This window comes from Primulina huaijiensis, unplaced genomic scaffold (assembly GCF_012295235.1).
Source record: "Primulina huaijiensis isolate GDHJ02 unplaced genomic scaffold, ASM1229523v2 scaffold4567, whole genome shotgun sequence".
Classification (NCBI taxonomy): domain Eukaryota; kingdom Viridiplantae; phylum Streptophyta; class Magnoliopsida; order Lamiales; family Gesneriaceae; genus Primulina; species Primulina huaijiensis.
The window spans coordinates 19,779-27,873 of NW_027360554.1; the positions used below are offsets into that span (position 1 = coordinate 19,779).

General features: G+C 33.1%; 1 non-coding gene and 1 pseudogene across 1 annotated transcript; both read left to right on the forward strand.

Annotated features, from left to right (window-relative positions):
* The first annotated feature begins 215 nt into the window (after positions 1-215).
* LOC140970270 (small nucleolar RNA R71) lies at positions 216-326 on the forward strand. The gene has a single exon (XR_012174102.1). It is a non-coding gene; the product is annotated as a small nucleolar RNA R71 (small nucleolar RNA).
* A 3,053-nt stretch (positions 327-3,379) lies between these two features.
* Positions 3,380-6,968, forward strand: LOC140970269 (ruvB-like protein 1; annotated as a pseudogene).
* The last annotated feature ends 1,127 nt before the right edge of the window (positions 6,969-8,095 follow it).

Here is an 8,095-nt window from a genome sequence, read left to right on the forward strand (position 1 = left end):
CACCCCCATTTGTTGAATTATTGATTTTAGTTGTTGGTGGTTCTATTGTGCCTATATTATCCCAATTTTGAGCATTTTCTGCTAATGAATTCAAATATTCCATAGCTTCATTTGGGTTTTTATCTTCAAAAGTTCCATTACACATGAATTCTATCATTTGCCTATCTTTAGGTATTAAACCTTCATAAAAGTGAGAAACTATTCTCCATGTTTCAAAACCATGATGTGGGCATGTATTAAGTAATTCTTTATATCTATCCCAACATTGATAAAATGTTTCTCTTTGTTTTTGATAAAAAGTAGTAATTTGTCTTTTAAAAGAGTTTGTTCTATGGGAAGGAAAAAACTTTTTGAGAAATTGTTGTTGCATTTCTTTCCATGATCTTATTGAACTTGATCTCAAATTTTGTAGCCATGTTTTAGCTTTATCTTTTAAAGAAAAAGGGAAAAGCTTTAATCGAACTATATCCATGCTACAATTTTGATCATTATAAGTATTACAAACTTCCTCAAACTCTCTTAGATGTAAATATGGATTTTCAGAATCTAAGCCATGAAAATTTTATAAAAGTTGAATAATTTGAGGTTTAAAGTTGAAATTAGATGCATCAGGAGGAAAAACTAAACAAGATGGGGCACTAGTTCTAATAGGGTTCATATGGTGCCTAAGTGTTCTTAATTGATCATGTTCTTGATTATTATTATTATTGTTAACATTATCTTGATTATTTGAATTATCATCCATGTTTAAATTATTTTCAGATACTCGAATAAGTCTACCACTTTTTTTTCCGACTCCAAATACTCATACAAAAAAACAACACAATACTTATAAATAAAACATAATTAACAAATATAAACTTAATTTATACCTCCCCGCCAACGGCGCCAAAAACTTGCTACTACTAAAATTATAATTCACCCAAGTGGAGGTTGTCTGCAAGTAATATATTTCGTAAGTACGAGATTGATCCACAGAGAGGTTATTTTAAGTTTAAATTTATTAATTTATAGATTACCAAATGCAAGAACGAAGTTTACAAATTATAAATTTTGTAAAGGCTCGAGGATTTATTCTTGGTTCCAAGAAAATTAAATAATGGTTCCAAGAAAATTAAATATTTAAACACACACCTAATACAATATAGTTCTCACTATAGAAAATACAGAATTCACCGATATTTTATATATGGTACTTATGATTATATATATATAACCATATAAATATATAACTGCATAAAATAAATGTTAAATTAAATCATTATATTTCATTTAGAACAACCGGCAGAGCCACGCTATTGCCTAAATGAAATATATGATTTAATAAGTTAGTTGCGGGAAAGTAAAAGTTAGATGCGGAAAGTAAAAGTTAGTTGCGATAAAGTAAATGTTAGATGCGGAAAGTAAAAGTTAGTTGCGATAAAGTAAATGTTAGATTGTTAGATATCATAATATTTCATTTAGAACAACCGGCAGAGCCACGCTATCGTCTAAATGAAATATATGATATAATTATATAAATATATATATATATATATATATATGTATAATATAACAATAATAATTGATGAAATATTTATTGTATCAAAATTAAACAACAAATCAAGATAACCACTTCAATGGTATCAAGCATTTGATGTAAATTGATAACAACAAATAATTTATTTTTATACCTACAATAAAAAGAAATTAACAAAATGAAAAGAAATAAAGAAAGAATATACAAAATATAAACAATCTTATTTCACCAAGATTTCATCCTCTTCACCTTGACTTAATAGATTTAGCTTTCCATGAACTTACTTTCGATCAACACTAAAAACATCACTCATAATTTGGAAAATGAAAAATATATTGGAACTTAGAACTTTTATACACACTCACACTATATTTTACAATGAGATAGAATGATTCTCAAGCTAGCACAAGGCCTCTATTTATAGGCCAAATGACAGAAAGGTTCAAAAATTCTATTAATGCAATGTAGTTGTAATAGTAATCTTTGTCTCCTCCAACTTCAATTCCATGTCCCTTTTTTCAATGCTTTGTTCCACGACTTTAATCACCGAATTTTACTCTGCTCAAAACAGCAAACATGTGGGGAATTGTCTGTAGATGAATTTGGTCACTTGGTTCACCTCATTTGGTTAAATATTGAAATAATTATGATTTTTTTACTATATGCTAGTCATGGTGAAAGTAAATTTGTCCTACTTTTGATATTTTTACAATTTGATCATCTTAACCAACTTTTTAAGCAATCATGTCTTCTGCAAAGTTGTAGATAATTTCTCAAGAACTCCAAACATGTTTGAATCACCTCCATTTGAGTTTGCTAGCTTGAGTTATCATTATTTTACTAACACGTAGAAAACCTGAAAATAAAACATATTTAGTAAGACATTTAAATATAAACACATAATACTAAAATAACATAATTTTATAATTTTAATGAAACTTAAATTTTAAAATATAGGTTTTAACATATAATAAATTATTAATTTTAAGTTTTATCAGTTCACGACTGAGACCGTTTCTTCAACTCTTGGCTGCTCAACTCCCCACTTCTTCCACTATCCATGATCACTTCCACTACTACCACTAGCCATGAATTCCTCCCACGATCTCATTGCTTGGACGTTATCTGCTTATTTAAATACACCAATAGACCTCTTGTTTTTCTCTATTAATTTAAACTTTTGGGCTTAGACAATTAATTGGGCCCAATTTAATTTTTGGTGGAAACACTTATTATCAGTTGCTTTTGTTCCATGCTCTTATTGGATGTAGCCTGATGGTAAAGCTCTACCTTTGGCTGCCGGTTTCGTCGGTCAAGAATCTGCAAGGGAAGATGCAGGCCTTGTCGTTGATATGATACACCAATAGAAAATGGCAGGGCGTGCGTTATTGTTTGCTGGTCCTCCTGGTACTGGAAAGACAGCTCTTGTTTTGGGGATTTCACAAGAACTTGGTAGCAAGGTATTTGTTTTCCGAATTTGGTCTGTGATATTTGTTATTTGACCTGCATTATTTTAGTAGTATATTCATGTTAATGTTCATCAAGTTCGTTCTTGTGGTTATGTTTTTCCTTTTAATATGAAGGTTCCATTTTGCCCAATGGTGGAATCAGAAGTGTATTCATCCGAAGTAAAGAAGACAGAGTATCTAATATAGAATTTCCGAAGAGCTATTGGCCTCCCGATTAAAGAAAACAAAGAGGTCTACGAAGGAGAGGCAAGTTATCTAATTATTATTTTAATTGGTTCTTATGAAATTTGTGGAAAAAAATACTGTATTTTCTTCTTTCCAGTGTTGATGTTTTATGTGGTGCATGGATGACAAGTGACAGAACTATCCCCAAAAGAAACTGAAAGTATAACGGGTGGAAAAGACGAGTTCCTAAGGAACCTGACTCTTATGGTTAAATCTTTTATAAAGATTTGTCTATTCCTTTCCTCTCTAACTACTAGATAAAGTTTTTGTATGTCATTTACTTGTGCAACACCATTGTCCCTCGTGGTCATGTAAAACTGATTTTAGATGAAAATGTTTTATCATCTTAAATAACACTTCCGCCATGATTTATTAACTTACAAAAATTCTTGTTTTTCATCGTTCACACTTCACATCTTCTAGCTCTAGTGATAATGCTGAAGTTGAAGGTGGCGGTTGGTGACGTTATATACATCAAAGCAAATAGTGGAGCAGTTAAAAGGGTTGGCAGGAGTGATTTATTTGCGACTGAATTTGATCTTGAGGCAGAAGAATATGTTCCACTTCCTAAAGGAGAGGTTCACATACAAGAAAAAGGAGATAGTCCAGGTGCGTATCCATACTGTGCAATATGATTTATTGATTGATAAGAAATGGGCATTGTTGCTTCTGATAACAATAGTAAAGTTTTGGTTTGCATTAAAATCCTGGGAGATCAATTATGACCATGGCATTGAGCTTGCGATGCACATAAGAATAAAATAGGGCATGATTTCTTATGCAGAAGCGCCATATTTGGACACTATACAGAGGCTTTCATCTCTGTAGACAACTGGAGAACAAAATGTCTAATATGTGTAATGTGATGTTGCTACTTAGTTACTTTATAATATCAAATGCACAATTCAATGATTTTACAGCAACTGATTGAAAAGAGTGTCCAGTTTGCTTTTTATTTCCCTTTTTTCTTGAAACAATCATAGGTAATTTTCCACTGTCAATCGTGCAATATCTTCTATATCAATTTCAATATATGGCACTGCATCTGGGGGCATTTAGTGTATGTTTGATGTTATTGACCGCTTGCACTTTTGTTTATTACTTTCTCAAGTCTGGGGCTTGGTTTAGGCTATAGAGGTTGGATTTCTTTTGAAGTATTGTCTGATGATGAGTTGAAGGGGAAAGCAATTGTAATTTAGGAATTAACATTCTGCTATTGAGCAGAGGCACAATTGTTTAGGCCAGAGGCTAGGTGAGACTTAGGGAAAAGCAGGTGACTGGCTGAGGTGTTTGTTCAAGGAGGAAAACAACCTTATTGGGGCATCGTTGCCTGTGTTTTCGAGGTTTATGTTGTTTAGCTCTAGAAAAATTGTAAAAGTGTGAGGCTGTTTATATTAGGTAAGAACAGTGTTCTAAGTGGTGGTCGAGGTGGCTGCTTAGGCCTTTGTTTAAGGCGGTCTCTATAGGCGGTCCGAGGCTATCCGGCCGCTGAGGCGGGCGAGTAGTCGGCGAAGGCAGTATATTTAATTTTGGGTTTTAAGTGTTCTCCACCATCAGCAACTGCCTCCATCCGCAGTCGCCTTCAGCCACCACTTTAATTAGTTTGTTAGCTTGCATTTATATTTTTATTTGCACTTTGTCTAGTATTATATTGTATTGAGTTTTTTTAATGCATAAACATTATTTAATTACATATATCATATAATATTTGTAATTATATTGCATAATTATATATAATCACCTATACAAAATTGCTAAAAAAATTCAACAGCCTAGGCAACTGAAGTGGGAGACGGTGGCAGGGACGGTGCCTAGGTGGCTGAGGCGGTACTGACCGCCCTGCCACTGCCTTCCGCCATTTACAACATTGGGTAAGAAACATGACACGCGAAGGAAAACTATGGGAGGGGTTTTTTTGGAATTAGATGATTATGACATCGGAAGGAAAACTATCGGAGGGTTTTTTCTTGAATTAGATGATTTTGGTATGTGTATGTGGGTGGTTGTGGATATAAGTTCCTATATGCTTGATGCTTACTTTTAAAGTTCCCAATCCTCCAATATTATATGTTATTTCTTTACTCAGCCGAAGTTTTGTTGTGCAATTGATCCTTTTTTATATCCTCTGGAGTTTTGTTTGCACGCTTCAATCGTTCCATTTGTTTTGAGAAGAATTTGTATTACTACGAGTTAGTCATAAAGGCCTTCAGATAATAACGAAAAGAACACTGGAAATTATTATCTGGCAATGTGTTCTTTTAGATGGATTGTGATAGCTCTCTTGACAAGCTTTCCTACTTTTTGGTTTTGTATTGTCCAAGTTACACACTTGAACTGGTGGAGGGATGTGAAGATTTAAACAAGTTATTATGCATCCTTTTTTACATCGATTTTATTCCTTTTCAGGATGTTACGTTGCATGATCTAGATGCTGCAAATGCACGACCTCAAGGAGGACAAGATATATTGTCCCTAATGGGTCAAATGATGAAGCCCAGGAAAACTGAAATCACTGACAAACTAAGGCAAAAAATAAATAAGGTGTGTTATCATGTTCCTGGTTTATAATGTTTGTTTTTTTGTCAAGAAACATATACTCTTGAACAAATTCAACTTTTTTAAACTGTTCAATTCTCTCTTCATGCTAAGATTATTCAGTGTATTGAGTATTAATAAGGTATGAATTTCAGGTTGTTAACAGGTACATAGACGAAGGTGTGGCAGAACTTGTTCCTGGTGTTTTATTTATCGACGAGGTTATTTTCTCTTGCACATTTATGTACATGCTACCTTAAAACGTACTCTTTAACATTCAGTGACATTCTAAGAATGACTCAGTTGCATATGCTGGATATGGAATGTTTTTCATATTTGAATCGTGCTTTAGAAAGTTCATTATCACCAATAGTGATTTTTGCTACAAATCGAGGAATTTGTAATGTCAGGTAAAGAAATATCTGTTGTATCGGGGACCATGCTCATTTATCAACAGCTGATCTTTAAGACTAATCTAAAAACTGCGCTTCCTTGCAGAGGCACTGAACATGAATAGTCCTCATGGCATTCCAATAGACCTATTAGACCGCTTGGTTATTATAAGAACAGAAACATACGGTCCTGCTGAAATGATACAGGTAAGATTCTCGCCTTCATCTTACATTGCACAACCCCTTGTAAATATCATCAAAACCTCAGAGCATCTTACATACACGATGAATCTTGACGAATTCTTGATTTATGGTTCAGATATTAGCCATCCGAGGGCAGGTGGAGGAGCTGAAAATAGATGAGGAAAGCCTGGCTTTTCTTGGAGAAATTGGACAACAAGCATCCCTGAGGTTTGCATGAATTTTTAGTTTTCCTTAATTATTTGGTATTGAATTTTTTTTCCTGGTCTGAAAAATCTGAGTCAATGTTTTTTTCCTCAGACACGTTGTTCAACTGCTAACTCCGGCCAGCATAATTGCTAAAATGAGTGGTCGCGATAATATTTGCAAGGTAATCTTCTTCACTCTTCTCTTCACGACGCGGTCGTTTTTTAAAGAACATTTGCTCACTTCTGTGTGTTATTTTAGGTGGATCTTGAAGAGGTGAGTAGTCTTTATCTGGACGCCAAATCGTCTGCGAAGCTTCTTCAAGAGCAACAGGATAGATACATATCGTAGAGAATTGGTTTGTATCTATAATTTTCTTGTGTTGATCTCGATTTCTTGCTCTACTTTAAAAATTTGTCATGAAAAAACAATATTATGTTCTCTCGGCAATGAAATCATCTTTGGTCTAAGCAGAAGTATCCCTTTTATTTAATAAAAATTACTATAAAACTTTGTCAAAAACAATTTACTGTAAACTTATTTTTCGTAAAATTATGTTTATATTTTTGATAATTTGTTTTTAGTTGCAATTATAATTATAATTAGTAAAATTGTAATTTAGCAGATTGACGGAGACATCCAACTTTACGAAGGAAAAAAAATCGCTTTCGGATTCCATCTGGATCACATCCGGATTTACTTCGGACGAACCAAAAGGGAATGTCGTTTTCTTTCAAGATTAGTCGATAAAAGCACGAATAACTGGATTGATGTCTTTTTCCGAGTTGCTCTTAACTTTGGCACTAAATCCTTGTACGTGTATATCAGTTTTCTATAGAGTTTTTTGCCTCGAACCCCTGAGTAAAATATCAAAAATTCATACTTATTCTTTGTGAAAATAAAAAAAATTGGCATTTTAGACATTAAAATTTTATAAAAAGTTGCATGAACACTTCCTGCACCAGATGGAATCCTGAAGTATTTTGATGATATCTCATAGACATTGTGATCAAAATGACCAGCGGGCAAAATCGTTAGAAAGATAACTGAATTTGCTACAAATTATATTTCAGGTCTTCTAAACTAGTTCAGACGTTATATTGGAATTGTGGATTGTAGCAAATTAAGTTTTCTTTTTAGCTATTTTGTTCGCTGGTATTTTGATCATTGGTCTATGAGATACCATCAAGATACGTCAACTCACCAGATTTCTAGCTGATCTAGGATTATACGTACAATTTTTATAAAAATTAATGTCTAAGATGCTTATTTAATTTTCACAACAAATAAATATGAATTCTTGATTTTTCACAGAGGTTTGGAATAAAAAAATCGTTTCATACAATTACGATGACAAATAATACAAGTATTGTGAAATTTTTACTTCTTTTAAAGTAGCCTATCTACTTTCAATATATTGAAAGCTTTGAAAGAGTAGATTTTGATCTCGCAAGGTCGATTCAAATGGTCAAGAAAGTCTCCATATTTTCACATGCAGAATGTTCTTCCAACAGTGATAAATGCAAGACCAATAGAATTCGAGAATATCAGAATTCATGATGACCAGC